This window comes from Camelus dromedarius, chromosome 32 (genome assembly GCF_036321535.1).
Source record: "Camelus dromedarius isolate mCamDro1 chromosome 32, mCamDro1.pat, whole genome shotgun sequence".
NCBI classification, from domain to species: Eukaryota; Metazoa; Chordata; class Mammalia; order Artiodactyla; family Camelidae; genus Camelus; species Camelus dromedarius.
In genome coordinates, this window is record NC_087467.1 from 10,906,437 (window position 1) to 10,928,483 (window position 22,047).

Here is a 22,047-nt window from a genome sequence, read left to right on the forward strand (position 1 = left end):
TAGTAGAAACAATAACTTTGTCTGGAATATAATTTTTCTCATTTTTTTCTTTTCTTTTTTCCCTGATGAATATAAATTCACTTTTTTCTTTACTTAAGAAATTGTGCTAAGTTTCTGTTTATCTTAAATTAACATTATGAGCAATTTTAGTTGTTTCTTTTTAATCTAATAGTTTAGGTAGCTGACCTCATGATGCAAAGAAGTTTCATCAAATCTTCTTAGTTTCTAAAGAAAACAGTTACAGGGTCTGGTTTTTTGTTTGTATCAGTAAAATATTTATGAAATTATATGCATTTTATAAGCCAGGTTTTATACTTATATCATTTTGTTTGATCAGAAAATTAACCTCTTTTGCATTTATAGGTAAGAAAGCTGTTGTTCAAAGAGATTACACAGTGTGCTCAAATTCATAAAACTAGGTGATCACAGTTTCAGAACTGAAACACAGCAGTCTGACTCGAAAATTCACACTCTTTTGACTATTCTGCACTACATCTACACGACTAAGTGTACTCCAAAGCAGAGACTGGTGCGTGGTCAATGGCACTACAATGGCGTGATTTTCTCCTGCCATTGGACAAGCTCCATGTTGAATTCCAGACACTAAAAGGAAATTGACACAGTTTATGCTCTGACCGTTAAATGGCTCCAGAAAACAGCACATACACATCCATCAGCACCAGCACAGTTCTTCCTCCTCCCAGAATCCAGTGACAGAAGAGTTTCAGTTAGTCAGAAATGCCACCATTGCAAGATGCCAATTTCCATTCCCAAAAGAATTGTGGGGAGAAAAAAGCTGACAGTGAAGAGGTATGCATGGCTGAGTGAAACCTTAAGTTGTATCATCTGGTGAAAGGAAGTTGATTTATCTGTTTTATTCTTTACTTTGTTTATTTTGTCTTGTTTTATTTACAGTTCATTTCACCTTTTCCCTGTCCTTAAAAATGAGAGTACCATCTTACTTTCCTCTCTGTGTGGACTGCAAAATATCTTGATATAACCTTTAACTGCCCTCACATTGACATTAGTTTTTTTCATCCCTGGTGCCCAGCTTTCTTTATCCCGTGACCAGCCATTTCACATGAAGTGTTCATCAATGACCAGACTGTTCAGGAATGGATTTCATAAGACAAAATATGGATACTAATAGAAGGACATCGATTCTCTGTCCCACCCAAAGACAGGCCACAAATTAAGTCATAAAGTACACACTGCCGCTCACGACACTTCATTCCGTGGAGTTAGCAATGCAGAACCTAGAGTCAGTAGCATTAATCTCACAAACTATTTGGATCGGAAACCAGATGTTGACAACTTGATCTTTATTGCTACTATACCATGCTTGTTATACAAATTTGTATTTTCAATAAATTCAGCCAAAGGTAACAAAGGGAATCAATTGGAACTTGCAGTTTAGCCCAAAACAAGATTGTTTTGTTTTTTGGTTTGTTTGGGTTTTTTTTGGTTTATTGCATCTCAGTACCAGTTTTGTCTCTTCAAATACAAACACTAATATTTTTGTTTATGCCTATAGCAATGAAGAGTGGTAGTTCTTAATATCTGCCTTCATTGAACCAGCATTTATTTCTACATGCCCTGTGGCACTCAGCAATGAAAATCTCAGGGAGGAACTGACAAGGAGGTCTTCAAAGGACCAGTGGTGGTTGAGGTTTCTCACAAGACGGCAGTGCTTTTCCTGGTCAGATGAAAGCAAGGATTGAGGTGGACAGCCTTCCAAGCAGAGAAAATCAGACACGTAATGGCTTGATAGAACAGTGTGCTGGCAGAATGACAAATATTTCAAAATCAGAGTGGCTTTGGGGATCTGAAAGATGAGTATCTGAAAATCTATGCACGGCCCTTAAAATGAAGGGGACTCTTTTGCTGCTAATCCTGTAGAAAGGGAGATACTGAATGCTCTTCAGATTACAAATCTGGATTCTGAGAGCAGTCTACCTGGATTCAAATGCTGGGTATTTCCCACTAGCAGTATGACCTTAGGGAAATGATATAACATCTCTGTTGAATTTATCAATTTTATTATCTGTAAAATAAGAGAAATATCACATATGGCCATTGCAATGATTAAATTTAATAAATTAAAATATTTAAAGTGCTCTGAGCAGTTCCCAATAGATAGTAAGTGCTCTATAAATTTTTATTATTACAACAGTTGTTATTATTTATTATTGGAGTCACTCAACATTCACTTTATTAACCCTCTTCCAAACGCCCATCACTGGAATATTCAAACCTTAAGAATAAAAAGACGAGCAAGACCAATGCGTGCCCTCCAAGAGTTTTGACTGCATAATCTGTGCAGTGATAACTCTAGAATACAGGCAAATCCCAGACCTCTGCCAGGGCTAAGGTAGAAGCTCTTCTTCCTGGGCAGAGAAGTAAGGTTATCCCTTTAACTGAGTCTTACAAATGAACAGAAGTTTCCCAGGCAGAGAAGTGGGTAGGAGAAAATATCGATTCAAAAGTGGCATGGTATCCAAGAAGAACTTGTCTGGTTTGATGTGCAAAATGAATAATGAGGTTCCCGCTCAGAACATATGGGGGAGTCACTGCAGGTAGGTAGAAGCCAAATAATTAAATAAGGTAAGTACTTAAGGTAGTACTTATCTTCAGGCTCTGGTAAAGCTTTCAAGACTTTTAGCAAGGCCACAGCAAGGCTATGGCAAAGTCATGAACTGTTTAGGCATTAAAACTTTTTTTTTTTTAATTCTGATAATTGAGGGATGTATCTACAATTCAAACAAAACTGCAGTATATTATCTTGTTTGTAGTTACTAATATCTGTGGAGAATTATTCAAATAATAAACTTTCTCAGTTATAGTCAGGCAAACCATGCTAAGTTCCTAAGAAGAATCGTCTTCTTTATTCAATTTTACTTTTCTACAAAGGAAGAAGAAAAGGAAAAAGGAGTAAGAAAGAGAGAGGAGAAAGGAAGGAAGTGAAAAGGGGGCTAGGGAGAGAGTGACAAGCAAGGGAAGAAGGATAGAAAAAAGAAAATCAAAATAAGTTTTACAATTGAAGATGAAGAAAATTAGAAACTGTAGAATAGGAACTTCTCAGACATGGCTGAGATAAGAATGAACGTTCACTTGTAAAATTGACACCATGCAACCTCTTGGTGCAATGAGCAGGTGCCAAAAGATGCTTCCAAAACAGCAGTTCTTCAGTACAACTAATCCTCTGATTTAACTTCTCTTCATACAAGGAAAACCCTTGATATACATATATAAGAGAAGAATATATTTTTTCACCTGTAACTGTCACTTGGAAATGCGTAAGCAGAATCTACTGCCCGGCCACTAAAATGGCTATAATTGACATTTTAGCAATTGACAACCAAATTGATGTAACTGCTGTTCAATTTCACCACCGTCATCCCCGTTCGAATACTCAGACCTACCACGTTAAGCTGCCATTTCTTTGTTACAGTTTTCGACTTCTTGCACAGCTTTTTCCTCGCCTCCTCCTTATCCTCCTTCATCATTAACCTCTTCAGATGACTTTGTGTAACCCTTCACAGGATATGTCAAAATGGAAGCACTGAAGTGCAACTGTGCAGTGTTCTAAGAGGACTTGCCCCACACGGCTAATCAAGAGTCTTTGGTCCACAGGCCGAGCGACACTGTAAACCAGTCACTGGGCAGAAAAGAAAAACTCGGCTGAAAAGCTGTTTAAAATTATAGTGCATGGTTGGTGGTTGATAAGAGTTGACTCTTTTTTTTTTCCTAAATAAAAGCTTTTTTTCCCTTAGATTGCAGGGATTTTTGGAACGATTATTGGCCTTCCTATCTTGTAAAACTTTGTGCAGTGACTAAATCAATTGATCTATTGCAGTCACGTTAGCCGAGCTGCAGGATGAGGCAGTCTGTAGAACGTAAGCAGTAACCAGGACTACAGCAGTCCGATCAAACAGAGATCGCCAAAATAACGTATCTGAGGAGACACAGAAATTGTATCTGGGATTCATTCTCTCATATGTATACCAAGAGGCACTGAATAGAAACACAGAATTACAGTGACAACGAGAAAATAGAAGATCTAATCTTTTTACAACTCCTGTGTGTTCTCTAGACGTTCGGCTTGGTTAGACACGCCCTGGGACCCAATTACACTGAATCATTTACTGATACGATTGAAAACCATGCTGATAATACTCTTATCTACTACTGATAAGTTTTTGTTCTGCTACTAAGCATCATTATCACATTTTGTACAAAAAGAAATAAATAATAATATTTGTCATAGTTACAATGACAAATTAAATTGTAAGTGGGAAAATAAAATATTCAGGGAATTTTTGTTTAATGCTTGTGACATCTGCTTGTTATTTCTGATGCAGGAAAATGGACATGGGGCGTGAGGAGGGCTGTGTCCCAGGTTGAGCCCCTGGGACGTGCCCTGCCAAGTGTGGGTCCTTGGCTTCGAGCAGGAAAGAATTCAAGTGTGAACCACAGTTGAGTAAAGGTAGATTTATTTAGAGAGATAAATACTGCATAGAGTGTAAGAAGAGAAAGGCAAGGAAAGAGGTGTGGGAGTTGGGTGCTCAGGTTGAAGTAAAAGTAGGTACACACTCCATAGACATAGTGCCAGCTGTCTCCAAAGAGGAGGGAGTGAAAAAGGCCGCTAGGCATGGTGTTGCCAGTTTTTATGGGCTCAGTAGCTTCACAGCCTACAGGTGAGACCATTCCAACTGCCCTGGGGAAGGGGCTGGGATTCCCAGGAATTGGGCCACCGCCCACTCTTTGGCCTTTTGCAGTTAGCCTTGGGACTGTCATGGCACCTGCGGGCATGTTATTTATCACGCAGTTAGAATGAGCATATAATGAAGCTCAAGGTCTACCAGAAGTCAAACTTCTTAATTCTCAAGGCCAATTAGGAGTTGAATCTTCCACCATTTTGTTGTTAAATTGCTGTCATTCCTTGAGTGGCTGTGCTCTGTCCCCTTCCCTCCTGTCTCATTTTGGCTCTCAAATTACAAGGCCATTCCTCCATGGGAAACTTTCTTATCCTCCTGGAAAGAGTGTTTGTAAATTGTGTATCTTCCACTAAAAAGGAAGAGTGACACATGACACTGTCAGCTCAGATCATCCTACCAGGTTTTCTTCAAATGAATTAATTAAAAGAGAGAAGTAATATTAATTTTTCTAGCTATACTTCTGAGTCTTAAATCAGAATCTATTTTTGAAATTAGAACCAATCCCAGAAAGACTCTAAATGAAGTCATTATAAATTTATTACCCAATCTACACAATGTGGTCTTTTTTCACAAACAGTTTTACTGTCAAAAAAGCAGAGATTAAGGCCATTATTTAATAGTTTAAAGAACCTTTGCAATTAAGATCAAGGGACAGGGTGGGGCTTACAGCAACCAGGGATCAGATCTTAGCAGAACAGAATGCATTCTTGCCAGCACCCTGAGCAGAGATACCAGCCAGTGTCTCTGCCCTTCTGCAAAACAGAGTGACTCTGTCTAGCCAGGGAGTTTGGATGGTAATTCTGCCTGATTTGGGCCCCCAGGAAAAAAAGATCTATAAAACAGTCATTAAACAATAAATAAAATGGCAATAGTAAGTCCTTACCTACCAATAATCATTTAAATATAAATGGATTAAAATACATAGTATGACTGAAAAAAATTTTTTAAATCCAATTATATGCAGCAAAAGAAGTTCTAAGAGGAAAGTTTACACCTATAAACACATTTAAAAAATAGAAAAAAAAAAACAGATCTCAAATAAACAACCTAATACCACACCTCCAGGAATTAGAAGAAGATCAAATTAAGCCCAAAGTTATCTGAAAAAAAAGGAAATAATAAACATTACAACAGAAATAAATAAAATAGAGAATAGAAAAACAATAGAAAAGATTAACAAAACTAAGAGTTGGTTCTTTGAAAAGATAAACAAAATTGATAAACCTTTGGCTAGACTAATGCCAAGAAAAAAGAGCTGGCTTAAGTAAACAAAATTATAAATGTAAAAACACATATTACAACTGACAGCACAGAAATCTAAAAAATTATAAGACACTACTATGAACAATTATAAGCCAACAATATGGATAACCTAGAAGACATGAATAAATTCCCCTAAACATACAACCTACCAAGACTGAATCATGAAGAAATGGAACATTTGAATAGACCAGTAACAAGTAAGGATATTGAACTGATGATCAAAAACTTTTCAACAAAGAAAATCCAAGGACCAGATGGCTTCAGTGGTGAATTCTACCAAACATTTAAGGATGAATTAATGCCAATCCTTCTCAAACTCTTCCAAAAAATTGAAGAGGATTGAACACTCCCAAACTCATTTTACATGGTCGGTATTACCTTGACACCAATGTGAAATAAGAGCACTACAAGAAAAGAAAACTACAGGCCAATATCCCTGATGAATATAGATGCAGAATTTCTCAATAAAATACTAGCAAACCAAATTCAGCATCACATTAAAAGGATCACATACCATGATCAAGTGGGATTCATCCCTGGGATGCAAGGATAGTTCAACATACATAGATCAGTAAATGTAATGTATCACATTAATAAAATTAAAGATAAAAATCATATAATCACCACAATGAATACAGGAAAAGCATTTAACAAAATGTAGCAATCTTTTATGACAAAAATGCTCAGCACACTGGATATAGAAGGAATAGCCCTCAACGTGGTAAAGGCCATATATGATAAGCTGATACCTAACATCATATCAACTGTGAAAGCTTGAAAACGTTCCCTCTAAGACTAGGAAATAAGACAAGGATGCCCAGTCCTACCACTTCTATTCAACACAGTATTGAAAGTCCTAGCCAGAGCTATTGAGCAAGAAAAAAATAAATAAATAAATGATATCCAAATTGGGAAGGAAGAATTTTTTAATTCTTTGTTTGCAGATGTGAGACCTTATATAGAGAGAACCATAAAGCTTCCACCAAGAAAACTGTTAGAATATACAAATTCAGTAAAGTGGCAAGATACGAAATCAATATACAAAAATCAGTTGCATTTTTATACACTAACAACAAAATCTCTTAAAGAGCAAAAAAAAAAAAAATCCATTTACAATAGCATTAAAAACAATAAAATACTTAGGAATAAATTTAACTAAGGAGGGGAAAGATCTGTAATGAAAACTGTAAGACCTTGAAAAGGAACTGAAGAAGCCAGAAATAAATGGAAATGTTCATAGATCAGAAGAATTAATATTGTTATAATGTCCATACTATGCAAAGCCATCTTCAGATTCAATACAATTCCTATCAATTTATTGTAAATTATTTTAGGTATTCAACTTAGAAAACAGTTCTATTATTTTAAGTTTTCCTTTGACCTTTCTTTGTGAATATCGAAAGTAAAGCAAAAATGTTAGATTTCTTGCTCTCAGTACAGACAGTTCATCTCCACAACCAATTTTTAGTGCATGAAGTTCATATTCATGTCCAATCATTACAGTAAAGGAAGGGTCCCCAGTGCACACAAAATTCGTAAGAGAAAGGAGCGTATTCCTTTTGGTGATGGGAGAAGCTAGGTCTCTGCCTTAGTCACTTCAGGCTCCTATAACAGAATACCATAGAGTGGATGCCTTTTCCAACAGCAATCTGTTTCTCATAATTCCAGAGATGGGAAAATCCAAAATCAAGTCACCAGCAGATATAGCGTCAGGTAAGGTCTTGCTCCCTGGGTCATAGATGAAAGTGTTCTTACTGTCACCTCACATGGCAGAAGGGGTGAGGTCGCTAATCTAAGCTCTAATCTAATCCAATAATACCTTCCAGGAAGGCTCCACTCTTATAATCCAATTCCCTCCCAACAGCCCCGCCTTCAAATACCATCATACTGGGGATCAGGTTTCAACATATGAATTTGGGGCGGGGGGACAGATTCAATCTATAGCAGTCTCTGATTCTGGAACATAGCATAATCATGGTAGACTTAAGACTGCTTTTTCAGAAGCACAGCAGGCTGCTCATCTAATAATGCCTAGAAAACTGCAGGGTGAGAACAAGAGGGGAGTGTGCTTTCCTTACACATCCAGTGTTTGAAGCAGCACTTAATAACCCAAGGTGGGAGTATTTTAATGGCATATCATTCTCTTATCCATTCACTCATTTACTCATTCTTCCATTTACTGGGCATGATGCAAAGGACGGGATGCAAAAATGAATAAAATACTGCTTCATCCTCAAAACCATTATCTAGTAATCTAAGAAGCAAATTATCCTGAGTTAAATGAGCTATTAAAATTCAATATAATCATAATAAATTTTAAAACAGTGTTCTTTTTATCCTCTGCCCCATAGTTTAAAACTGAACTCCATATGCTTCAGATAGAGTATTTAAAGAATCATCAAGTCATGTAGTGACTTATCCACATGTCAAAGTAAAATAACAAAATGAAAACAACAACAAAAAATCTACTGAAGATGGAACTAGTTTATCTAATTCATCCAGACTGTCTATTTGCCTCAATTAGTTGCCTCTGAGATAGTACCACTAAAATCATATTTTAAAGTAACAATTAAATCCCTTCTCAAAAACCTTATAAAATGTCCACAGGGCAAAATAATTCAGTGTACTAGCTAATTGTCAGAGCTCCTAAACGTGATGTATTTAATGCAATATGTAATTAAAGGCATTTATTTTAACTCTATGCACACCATAACATTAGATACAATAAGATATGTAAAGATAAAACATAATCTGTTCAACTGGTAAGCTTTGAGTAATCACTGAATCCCTTTAAAAATCACATTTTTCTGAGAATATGCCCAGGTTTCTAGATTCCCCAGCTTGGGAGAAACTCAAGCCCTCTTAGCATCTAGAGGCAATGTAATATATTAGAAAAGACTAGAGTTCTAGCCTAATTGTCACTGAGGTATCCCAGAATAACTCTGAACCTCAACTTTGTTCTATGTAAAACGGGACTGTTAATGTCTACCTAATACAACCTTTCACATATTGATTTATTTCTCAAAGTAACACTGTATGGAAATTAAACTCATTTAACAAATGTAGAAACTTGCACACACAGTATTTAAATGGCATGCGTGGTCACACGCGTGGTGTTTCTTGACACTAAGTAGTAAAGTACTTAACACAAATTCTTAAACCACAAAATGATAGGATAGTGGGATGTATTATTTTATTATTAATGGTTTATTCTTCTTCCTGCTATTGCTGGTATTGTATCTGGGGGAAAGACCCATGTCTACTTCCTTTTCTGAATGTGTTTCTGTGCAACTCATTACATGTTGGGCGAAGCTGCTGTAACAAGAGATCTCAAAGTACAACAACTAAAGAAGTTAATTTCTCTCGCATATAACGGTTCAGAAGTACATAGTCCAAGGCTATCGGAACAGACCTGCCAACTTCAGCATGAAGCTTCCCTTTCAGGGTCAAGTTTCGTCTATCTTTCAGCCACTAGAATGGAAAAAGAGACAGGTCAGTATGTGGCTATTTTTTTAAAGGGTAAAGTTGGAGTGTCATATATAATTTTTGCTTATATCCCATTAATAAAATTGGTAAAACTTGTGCAATAGCAAGGTACAAAAGACTTTGAAAAATATGTTTTTCTCCCAAGGTGGCTTTTGCTAAGATGGGTAAAACCCTTACAATAAAAGAGTGGAACCTTGGTCATGAGACAGCATCAGGCATTCAGCCACATTCACCATTCAATGGAAATCCAATTACTAAATGCCTGCTAGGTGTATATATTATGCTAGACCCTTTGAAGTTTATAAAACGGTCTAGTAATAAGCTGATGTCAATGCTCTTTGCTTGGCAAGAGTTCTAGTTTTAATATTAAGAAATCAATGCTATTTTGCCCCATTTTAATATGATATTAAAGAGTCATGATGTGAAAAACTCAGACATAGCCCATGAATAGTATTAAACTAATGTTGGTTCTTTTCCACAATAAACTGACGATCTTAACGGATGGCAAGAGTTTATTGGAATATTGAGGTCTTCTGGGATGTATTAAAGAAGATAAATATAGGTTTAAATTGTGTTTAATAGGTCTACATAGATCAAATATTCCTAAAGCAATGGACAAGCCATGTGCTTTTCAGCAGGACGCAAAGTGTGCTGCCTTCCTTGGCACTTGCTCCTTCAGCGCCGACAATCTATGCATGAATGTCTAAGCAGGTTATCCCTGCTCCATTTCACTAGTTATTTGCTAATCTTAAGAGCTAGAGCTCGTTTCTAGAGAGTGTGGTCGCTGCAGGGTGTAGAAACCTGAAAGACTGCAGAAATTTATAGGATTTATGTCAATTTATAGGTCATTTTATGCTGATGGGAATTTTAGAATATATTATAATATTTATTCATATTTTAAAAATTCAGAGTGCCATTTTCACTGCTCAGTGCAAGACCATATATTTTAGCCTCATTATGTCTTATACCAAAATAAATGCCATGACTACAGTATTTGGCTTCTTTTAAAAGTCTAAGTTAAAAAAGTAGCAACAGTTAAAACTTATTTTGCCTTTTTCTTGATTTAGAATGATATCTTTATCCTATCTCTTAAGTTTTTTCTGGTATCTGGGCTATGCTCTGAAAACCTGAACAAAAATTTGATCATTATTTTTATTTGTTTGATCACTATATATGGTTATAGCATAATATTTGGTTTTGAAAATGATTTGGGAGATGACTTATACAATGTAGTAATCTATAGCTATTAAATAAATTAGATATTTGCCTAATAAGCTGACACTAGTGCAAAAAAGTCACCGATTGAAAAAAAATCTCTCAATTCTTGACTTCCTCAACTGAATGAATATTATCTGTCAGGCACTACTCAAGTTTAAAAGTTTAAACATGAAAATATTCTTGCCATATTTACCAAAGCATGCACCAAAAAAGTTTTAGTTTCAAGGCAAATTGATGGCTAATATAGAAAAATAAAAGCTTTACGGGATCAAATAAGTTTGGAAAAATTATATTAAATCAAGTTAAACAAGTTCTTTTAAGTCAGTTACTCTCAGAGCTTCTAATATATTTATGTGCATTGGGAGTCTCCAAGACAATATAGCATGCAGAATTTTTTTTTTCTTATTTCAAAGGATACCTCTTAGGACTATTGTTCTTTGGATCAAACTTTAAGAAAATGTTCTTTTATCATGAACAGAAACTAATTTATAAAACACATAATGCATCTTGGGAGAAACTTGTAAGAGGTGGAAATGAACTGAGTTTAAGAATTAAATGTCTCCCTCAATCTACTAGAATACAAAAATCTTCTTTCGTTATTTAACATTTTAATTTTTAAAAAAATTTCAAGTCTAATTTAAAAAATAATTATCTCCTTTAATTTCTGTATTATTTTCTTATCTTTCCTTTCTCTCATACATTTTTCCTATTGAGAATTCAAAACTAAAAATGTTTTCTTTGAGAAATTAATATTCTACTTCCTTACCACAAACTCCCCAACATCTTTCCAATAAAAAAGCATAAGAAGGAGAGATAAACATGTATCGTATCAGGAAGCTCAAAGGTCATACAAATTGTAGAATAATGTAGCCATTGAAAATTCGGATCATGGGGATCTTGAGATAAACTACGGAACAATATTTCATTTTGCCACAAGTTCAATTATTTTAGGCAAATATGAAATCAGAAGGTGGGAAAAGCTACATGCATCACTGTGCACAGGCTATGTCCTCCAGTACTCTGCCAAGGACACAGAGTACACCTGCAGATTACAATGGAACTGAAGCCAGCCCTTACCTGCCAGGTGCCTACACCTCACTGAGCAGACAAAAACTATTCCAGTGGGCTCAGTAAATAAAAACCACAGCAAGGAAATGAAAGCTTATTTAGAAGTTACTACTATGTGTTCTAGAGTAAGACAGCCATACTCTCTCAAACAGTAGACAGAAGGTGATCTGACAACTTTTTTTTGACTACCAAAAGGACTCTACAACACCTTGTAAGTTGGCCAACACCTCGAAGGTGCTGTCACCACGAAACAAGTGAAAATTTTTTTTTTCTAGCTTAGCCATACAGTTAAAGCTGTCAAGTCCTCTTCTCTCCTGCAAAAGGTTAGGAGGGAGGGATAGATGCAATCACACAGTTCAGTGATAAACTGCTTCCAATTTCCCTTCTAAATCAGCCCCATGCTTTTATATTACCTACAATTATCGAAACATAGTATTGCATTAGTGACTTTATAAAAGGCAAAACAAATAGTCACTTGTGAATTCTTATCTACTTTGACCTTTCATGGCTTTTAAAACTGTTAGAAATGTCTTCCTCTGCCTCTCTATAAACTTCCCTAAATTTTTTTCCCTCTCCTTCTTTCCTTAATATTTTTGTTTGTTCCTTTTTTGGTCCTCAGGAGCAAAGGGTTGAATTAATTATACTCCTCTTATCACTATTCACATTTTCAACATTTCTCATTAAGAAAATTTGTTGAAACAAATTTTAGAGGAAACATTATACCTTAAGTGCTTATATTAGATAAGAAGAAAGGTTTAAAACCAAGAGCTAAGCTTCCAATTAAGAAACTAGAAAAAGAAGAGCAAATTAGGTCCAAATTTAAGTAAGAATTAAATAGTATCAGTAACGGTGTAAATCGGTGAAATAGAAAATGGACAACTATGAGAAAAACCAAAAACCTGTTTTGAAAAAAATCTAATGGATTAACCTCTAGCTAGACAGATCAATTAAAAGAGAACTGAAAAGTAAACCACCAATATCAAAACGAAAGAGAGGGCACCGCTGCCGGTTGTAAAGACGGCAAAACAAAGATGAGGGACGATGACAAACTTTACACTAATAAGTTAACTAGCTTCGATGCAAACCCAAATTTTTTAAAAAATTAAGTTACCAGAACTGACTCAAGAGTAATTTAAAAATCTAAAAACTTAAAGGGTAGATTATAAGAGTAAATTACCCTCTATTTACTAAAGAAAATGAAGTGGTAATTAAAAACCTGCCCACAAAGAAAAGTCTAAGCCAATAGGACAGCACTTGTGATCTCTGTCAAACATTTAAAGAAGAAATAGTATCAATTTTACACAATCTCTTTCAGTAAATGGAGGCAGAGGGAAGGAACACTTCCCAACCGATGATGTGAGGCTAGCACCACTATGATGTCAAACCAAAGACAGTATAAGAAAAAAATGATAGATCACTTATAAATACTTATACAAAAAAGTTAAAGATACTTTAGAAAATCAAATTCAAACGTCTATAAAAAGAATAATACAGCAATATGAAGTTGGGCTTATCCTGAAAATGCAGGGCTTATTTAATATTTTTTTTAAATTGATAAAAAAAATTGGACAGAAAAATGAGGGTAACCATGTGATCAACTCAATAGATGAAGGAAAATCATTTGACAAAATTTAAACGACAATCACGATAAAAGCCCTTAACAAACCAAAAATAGAAGGTAATTCCCTCGGCCTGATAAATGGTATCTCGAATGTCTATGGAACGGCAAAGATGCCAGACACAGAAGGGTCCATGTGGTATGATTTCATTTTCATGAAGTTGCTGACCAAGTGAAAAATATCTATAGAAATAAAAATCTGAATACTGGTAACTTATAGGGTTGTGAGGATCTGCTGGATGAGAACTTTCCAAACAGTAGAAACGTTCTAGATCTTAGTTGGGGGCGTTGTTCACAGGATGCAAGCCATTATCAAACCTCATTGAGCTTTTCATTTAAGACCTGTGCCTTTCACTTTACATACATTTTACATCAAGCTTTTAAGACTCTGTAATCCTCTAATGTGTTTAAGCAGGAGTTTGCAGATTTGGTATGGAGCCAAAGATGAGTTAAAGACGGGGGAAGCATGAGAAACCATTTAGAAACATTAATAAGCAAAAGGGCACCAAAAATAACAGCCTGAATGAAAGAGGAAAGTCAGGCCCCACTTGTGAAGCTCTTTGTATCCTCCACTGAAGTTTCGGGGTTATATTGGATAGGTGAAGGGGCACATCCTAGTTAAGAAAGGGTTCCATGAGAGTAGGACTTGGGGAAATTCAGTTTATTAAGTAAAGAAACTCAAGCAGCAAACCCATTAGGATACCAATATCCGATTTTTTGAACAACGCGTTAAAGGCTGTTGTTGGAAGTGGCAATGGAAAACTGGAAGAACAGAGAAAGAGGAGGTGCACATGATGACCAACGGCAGCAGGGCTGGTGAAACTGTGCAGAATTCTCAGTCATGCAGCATCTGTGCTGATTCCGGGATCCACGATTTCCCCACCTGTGCAAGTCTGAGCTCTGTCCGTGCATTTGCTCAAGCTGTGTGAAAAACGAATTCCCAATACCTGCTGATTTGAGACTAAGTGCAAGTTTCGAAAAGGTTTTCGGCATGTCAATTCCCCCTGCTCCGCTCTGCGGAGGACTCGGGGCCTGGGCGTCATAGCCTCACTTGGAAATCTGCCTCAGGTGCACCGTTTCACGGGGCGGGGGTGGGGGGTGGGGGTGCAAAGTGTCAATTTATGCTACTTTTACGTTCCTAAAAGATCACAGTCAGCCCTATTTGATTTTTATGTACCCAGTGGGAGAGTAAAGGGGATAACGTTCAGGAGTACTTTGCATTTAAATGATTCCTTTATTCAAAGAGATTTACAAATGTTATATCATTAAACAAGGTTCCCTTTGAGATACATTAGAAGTAAATACAAAATTGTAATGCTTATTTCACAGTGGGACAATATTATGTGGTTCAGGAAGAGAGGCCGAAAGAATGTCATTCAAGAACAGTGCACACTAATCAATACATAGTAGTAATAACACCGTGAATAGTTTTAGTTCTACCTGTCTCACTAGCTGTAGAATTTTCTAATAAGTCCTTGATTTTTTTGAAGCTACTTGCCTTTATCTTGTAAATGGGGCTGATAATAGCTCTCTTTTCCATCTCATAAGTTGTTAGGAACATCACATAAGATAATATATATGGAAAAGGACAGGTAAAAACTGTACAGCTGTAAGAATGAGTGAAGGAAGGATCGTTTCTTGTTTTTCTTTCTATTAACACGTGTCCTACTGACACAATACCGTGCAGAGAATAGGCCTTTCAGTACGTACTGGGTTATTGCTTTTAGCTAATAAAGGATCAGGAAATTGAAGGCACCTAACGTTAAGCTTAACTTGGAACTGTATAGTTTTTAATATTTAAAGACATATTAAAGTCATTCACTTTGTTTTAAAAATGAAGGCACTGAGCACCAGTGCATTTATCTAGATGTTAAATGATACATGGAGAGTTAATGACAGATTTGGAATTAGACTCCAGATGATTTAGGCCTTAGCATTTAGTGCTAAGCTAAGCATTTAGTATTTAGCATTTAGTGTTTCTTAAAATGTGGTGCTAAAGAATTTTAACTTACGTAAGGCAAGCTTTTTAAATGTTTGAATCATGTAAAGGAATTTCAAGAAAAAGAAAATATCAGAACAGTTAAAAACCAAGCCTCAAAAATGAAATGACAATAAAACCAGTAGACAAGTATCTTTGTTTTGAAGGAAGAAAAAATATAAATAGTTATTACTCTTTAAAGCAAAAAAATAAAAATCTAGTTACAGAAGTCCAGAAAGGGCTTGTTGAGAGATTACGCCACAGGCAGCGTAATTTTAGAAGATGATAACATTATTCAATAAAATGACTAATTTGGAATTTTGATAATATGTACAGTGCTTAAGCCAAATTCAGCTTCATACACCTGCTAAAAAAAAAAGGGCAGGGTTCAATAAAGAAACGCTTGGACTATGAGGGCAGTAGCACATATTTAAACAGATAATCTATTTAGAGAGACCATTGTTTATAAGAACCTTAAAAGCACTAATTTGCATGCTTAACTTACACTCCTTGTTAATCACCTTTTGCTTGTGAAGGCAGAATTTTGGTAGTGCTCTTTAAGCTAAGCACTTGTGACTGAAAAGTCATAAAAGTTCATTCATTTTTAAAAGCCTATCATTCAAATTTTTAACATTTTTAAATTGTCCAACTTCTGCTTACAAATTATGCAGAATCAGCCACTCAGCTAGTGAACAAAGGCAAAAGAAGCTGAAGGAGAATCCACGTCTTGCAGATCTGGAAGCAAAATGATGGTCCATCAAACTCAGTTAGAAACACACCTTAGGAAGGGGGGAGGGAGAAAGACTTGCCAGCACTCGGGATTAGAGACGTCCAAAGCATAATTGAGGAACTGTAAATTTGACTTTGAAATCCTTGATGAAAGGGCGCTACAGGAAACGTAATTATTAGCACACTGTTTAATGTTTTAATTGGATGCATTTTGCTGTGCTGTGCCAAAATGATTTTTGAAGTTGATTGTATTTTTGCTTTCCCTCCTATTCTTTAAAGCTCAGTCAACCTTAGTAACCGAGGAAAAGGAGGTAAAGTACATAAAAGAAGGGAAAAGCTAACGACTTAAGAATGTGTGGTTTTTCCCTCACATGAAACATCACTCTTAAAGTTTCTCATTTGGGGGCGACATCCATTCTTTCCTAGAGAGAAGAATATTGTATCAGACAGCAAATCATTATAGTGTAGGGTATTTAGAGGAATTCTGTTGGTTGTACTAAATTATCCTGGCATCTGTACAATACTCTCCTGGCTTTGATTATAAAGGCCTTTAATCATTGACAGCATTTGTTGCGTGTAGCTTTCTTTGTGTTTGAAAAAGCCCAGTCAAAGATAATTTCTAAAAATTCACCAAGCACAGTATCAATGAACTATAATTTTAATTTATTTCATTATAGTTTAATATTGATCAGTATGGAAAATATAGAATATTTCTTGAAAAAAAAAACCCAAATTTTACTTTTAGTTTGCTTACTATTTAATTTTTTAATACACAAACCCAAAATATGTTCATTAAAGACTTACCACTTTTCTCTTTCAGCCACGTAGATTATTCTTTGCAAATCACTGAGGGGAAAAAAATACGTTGTCTCAATTCATGTGAAATTTCTTTGATCTTCATGTAAATAAACAGGCTGCCTTCCTCTCATAGGATCCTTTCTTGAATATGTTCTTTCATCAAGTAGTTTATCTCATCTCTGTAAACATCAAGGTAGTTTGCTTCAGAACTTCAAACAGGCATTTCCTACACATTTACAGGAAGTACATTAAATACTATAGATGGCAAACTTCCTCTCAACTTTCCAGCAAGACAGAGCAGGAGACATTTTATGTTGCACCCCAACTTGTAGGAGGCGCGTCCTACATTGTAGTCATAATATTCTAGACACACACTAAGCATTCCTTTCCTTTGAAGGTTAAAAAAAAAAAGAGAGAGAGATGTGTATGCTGAAAAGGTGAGCTAGCTTTACAAACCATGGGAAGGAAATCAAGAACAGATGACTGCTGAGAAGAGTTTTAAGACAATGTTTTATTACACTAAGTTTATGATAGGAAATTCAGTGAAATGGGTCCAAGTGTTAGACATAGTTTAGCTTGAGAAGCTCAGTGAAGATTTGATCTGTTCTTATTTTTCTAAGCCGGCTCTAATTTGCCTGAGTTCTTTAACTCCCAGTTGGCGCTGCAGTTTTACGATTCTTGGCACTGTGTGAAATGCATTTTTTCAGGTCTCTGAGAGTTGACCGATTTCTTGCTGAATGAACCAGTCAGCCAGCTGTGAAGCCAATTTTCCTAGCTTCAGCAGACAGTACACATTTTTAAAAATTTTTTTATTGAGAAATTGAAGAATTTTTTAATTGACTCTAAACTAGGATAGGGAGCAGTGATATTCTCATGTCTTGATATTTAGATTGTAAGTTGATAGCCTTATTAAGAAAGTGCTCATCAGAATTTCCTTTTTACTATGGCTGGAAGGAAATAGCATGGAATCCACTTTGTAGAAAAAATATAATACACAAATTTATTCTGAATTTTTAGGAAGAGTTGTTCAACTCATCAATAATTATGACAAATGACAATATCTTTCAGTTGCTCTTATTCTTTCTTTCCAGACTTTGAAACTCAGAAAGTGAAGGGACCCAGATTAGAATCTGAAGAAACAGTTTCTAAATTCTGTTTGTATCAATCTGAGAATGATATCTGCTATCACATCTTTTTGCACATGTTCTTGGAGACACTCAAACTTTTACATATCCACCCATTCAGTTATTACTGTATTTAAAAATGCATACTACACATATGTTATATTTGCAGAAGGATGCCACAGTTCAGTGTAAGGGACATAAGTAAGCATCTAATTACAATCAGACATAGTAGGTACCATTTGTTTAAGAAATCAAAGTACACTGGGGACAAAATCAAATAATTAAAGCAAAAAAATACCATAAGGATACACACATTTTATTGTTTTTATTAAAACTGGAGTGTATAGCTGAGGATATTTTATCTCAGGAAAACTTGATTTTGAATTCCCTACATTGAAGACATGGTGAAGAACTTAATGGCTTCTGGTTTTACAGGCAACTTTTCACACATGTATATTCCTTCTTTCTTTTACTTTTTTCCACCCAAATAAGTCACTGAACTCTATGTCTCTTTTCTAGCCAACACTAAGACAGACCTCTGCCATTCCAGACTAACTTCAATCTTCATTACTTTACCATAAAAAGAAGTTTCCTTAAAAATTGCAACATCTCTATTGAAAGTACACTTTACTCCTGAAATGCAATATTTTTTTTTACTGTTTGATGACATCAATCTTTAATGATATATCACTTTCTTATACTGTGAGTGACATGGAACTATTCTGTCTTCAAAATCACAAACAAGAGCTTCCTCTTTCATACCATAACTTCTTTGCATAATCCTTTACTAAACCTCCACGTGAACTTAATGTGTTTTAAGCCTCTAAAAGGACTTCTACCCCCCTCATTTAGTTCATCTATTACATTTTTCTTACAATTATGCTACAAATGAATTTTGGTTGTAAAATCAGACTTTCTATATAGTGTCCTAGTCTTTTAAACAGCTCCTCAAACATTTGACTCTTCAAATGGCATTAAGAAACAATGGTTCATTCTGGGAAATGAAGTTTTCCTGAAGGGGCATTTGAACTGCACAGTTCTACAAGACCAAGAATTCTGTAGTGGTGACCATATGCAAATGTGTGATGGGCAACTTTAGAACCGAACTAAATAATTTTTTGCATTTAAGGCCATGCCACATACTATAGCAAATAATCCACAGATTTCAGTAACTTCATATAATAAATGTATGTTCCTCACTCATATTAACAGTCAAATGTAGGTGTTAATGATTGACAGATGTCTTTCCTCCATGTAGGGACCCAGGTTTTCTAGGGACCCAAGATTTTCCATCTTGTGACATTCTATCTTGTGCCTTGGAGTTCTCTATTCCCAGCTGACAAACTGGTAAAGAGATGGTTTAGAAATAAGTACACCCACTATGTCGTCACCTTGGTTAGGAAGTGATATGTACTACTTTTACTTAAACCCCACTGGTAAGAACACAGTGGAGAAATGCAGCCCCTGGCTAGGCAGTTTCCTTCTAGAACAACCAAAGGGAGCACAAGATGTTGGAGCTGTCTGTCTGATTCTGTCATAGTGATTACTGCTTTTGGAAAACTGGAATGAAATTTCCCGGTTATCTAGGATAACCTTGGATACTAGTGAAAACACATTTGTTTAAAAAGCTGTAAAAATGTGGTTGGGGAACTCATGCCTGCTTGTTTCTATTTTAATAAAGTTACATTTTCCTTTTATTTTATTTGAGCGTTAAGAAAAGTTGTATTTATTCATTTACTCTATCATTCATCAAATATTTCTTGAGCGCCTATTGTATGCCAAGCACACATTGTGGTACTTGGGATACACTGGTGATTAAAACACATGAAGATCACTGCCTCTGGGAGCTTATATTCTAGTAGATAGAGATGAAGAGTATACATAATAAATGAATTACTATGAATATTCAAATGTGTTAAATTCTATAGATAAAGGAAAGGTGAGTCAGGGTAATGGGAATTAGAAGTGACTGAAGTGTGGTAGGTGCTGATTATAATTTACAAGATGGTTTTCACTGAAGGGCTCATTGAGAAGGTAGTATTTAAATAAAACTAGAAGGAGATGGGGCCTCAACCGTGCAGATATCTGACCCAAGAGAATTCCAAGCAGAGAGAACAGCCAGGCCAGGGATCTTAATGTGGGGGTTTGCACAGTGTGTTCAAGAAACAGTGAGGCTCCTGGAGTGGTTAGAACGCTGTGAGCAAAGAAGAGGAGTGGGTGATGGTGCAGAGAAGAAAGATCACGTACAATCTTCTTGGCAGCATTTGTGCTTTTATTTTTAATGAAATGGGAAACCTTTACCGAATCTGGAGTAGAGAAGTGAAATAATCCTTATAATTGAAAAAAATCACTCTGGCTGTCATGCTGAGACCGACTCCAGGGTGCCAGATGTAAAGCAGGGAGGCCAGTTAGGTTACTGCCGTAACCAGGTGAGAGGGGATGGCAACTTGGGAGAAAGTGTTACTCCCTTCATGTGGATGGAGACAGTGTTTCACGTGTGTGTCATCTCCCAACATTCTGATCTTTAATTAATGTCTCGAGAGTATTTTGACACCCTATGTGTTAAATCCCTGGCCACCATTTCAAGATTTCTGTAAGAAAGAACCTAGATTACCCTGAACACTACAATGGACCACTGGTCGCCTAGCAGAACTGGGGACACAGGGACGTCCTAAAACAGTACTTCAGTTTGAGGTACATTATCCTAAGATGAGGAGAGACAGGCATTAATATTCCTCTTGGACTTGAGCAGGTAAATCACAAAAGCACTAAAAAAACGTGTACTTTAAGCAAGACATTCCCTTTCTTGCTTTAATTTACAGTTTCAGGTGACTTTGGTATGTCATAATAATCAAGTACCTTCTGTACATTACAGGATGTTAAGACAACAAGTTAAATAGAAAGAAAAACTGCCTCTTATCCAGCCCAGCACTTGCCACTATCAATATCAATGTTGATGAATTTACTTTTTTCTATATTGATTTACAAATTTCTATATATTTATAAATTTATAATAAAAATTTAATCAGCTTTTCATCTAATATTATATTGTGAACATGATTCCATTTTCAATGCTTATGCTTCAAACATCTGATTTAGTATATGAATAAAAATTAACATCTGGTGATACTGAAATATATTTAACCACTTCAGTGTTTTTAAAAATTAACTTATTTTTATTAATATAAATGTACTTTATATGACTATATTTTTTTCAAGTCTTGATGATTTTCTTGGAAAATCATGTGAAAGGACTAGATCAAAATGAATAGGCAATCAGTCAGTTTCACACTGCAGGGAATAGCTGAGCAACCAGAACTTGCATCAGATCCAAACATCATGACTCTTGGACACCTTGTACTTTGCAATTCAAGAGTTCAATGAAGAACTTGACTTCTGACATGAACCATACTATTGTGTTACACTGAAGATGCTGCAGATTACCCCACGTTACAGAGTTTGGTCGATAACCTCCTGAAGCCCCTGTTTACACCCACCCGTACACCCCCAGAGCCTGCACATGCCCCGGAAAAGTAGGTGGCCTCTGATTCCAGTGACTCTGCTTTCTTTTGATTCAGCCCATCTTTGTGTTTCTCTCTCTGTTTCTAATTCTTCTTCTCTTGTCTCTCTATGGCTATACATTTTGTTTCTACTACTAGGTCTATTTTACTATTTCTCTACTTCCTGCTGTCACACTATTTGAGAGAAAATGGATCAGACCATTCAATATGGTTATGTCCTTACTGGGAAGCTACCTTGAGATAAATTCAAAAGCCACCGTGTATGTTCATGTTTGGCTGACAGATAATACTTCTGACTTCAGCACTGACCCTCTTGAAGACAGGGCAGAGCAGCAGAGTCACAGAATTACAAACCGACTAGAAAAAAACCTCTTTCAGCTGTGGGCATGGCCAACACTCAGCGTTTCACAAACTTTTCTTTAGTATAAACATTTTGGATATATTACCTTCTGAAATGTGCTGGCTGTACTTGTTACACCTCTAACTGTATACTATCTCTTTTTCCTTTTTCTCAGAACCATGCCTA

The 22,047-nt window shown here is 35.9% G+C and overlaps 1 long non-coding RNA gene across 1 annotated transcript in view; it reads right to left on the reverse strand.

Moving 5' to 3' along the window:
- The window catches only part of LOC135319815 (uncharacterized), a 64,644-nt gene extending 47,447 nt beyond the window's left edge, over positions 1 to 17,197 (reverse strand). Inside the window, exon 1 of the long non-coding RNA XR_010378726.1 lies at positions 16,883 to 17,197. This is a non-coding gene — a long non-coding RNA (uncharacterized LOC135319815). The remainder of the gene's footprint in view (positions 1 to 16,882) is intronic.
- Between the last annotated feature and the right edge of the window lie 4,850 nt (positions 17,198 to 22,047).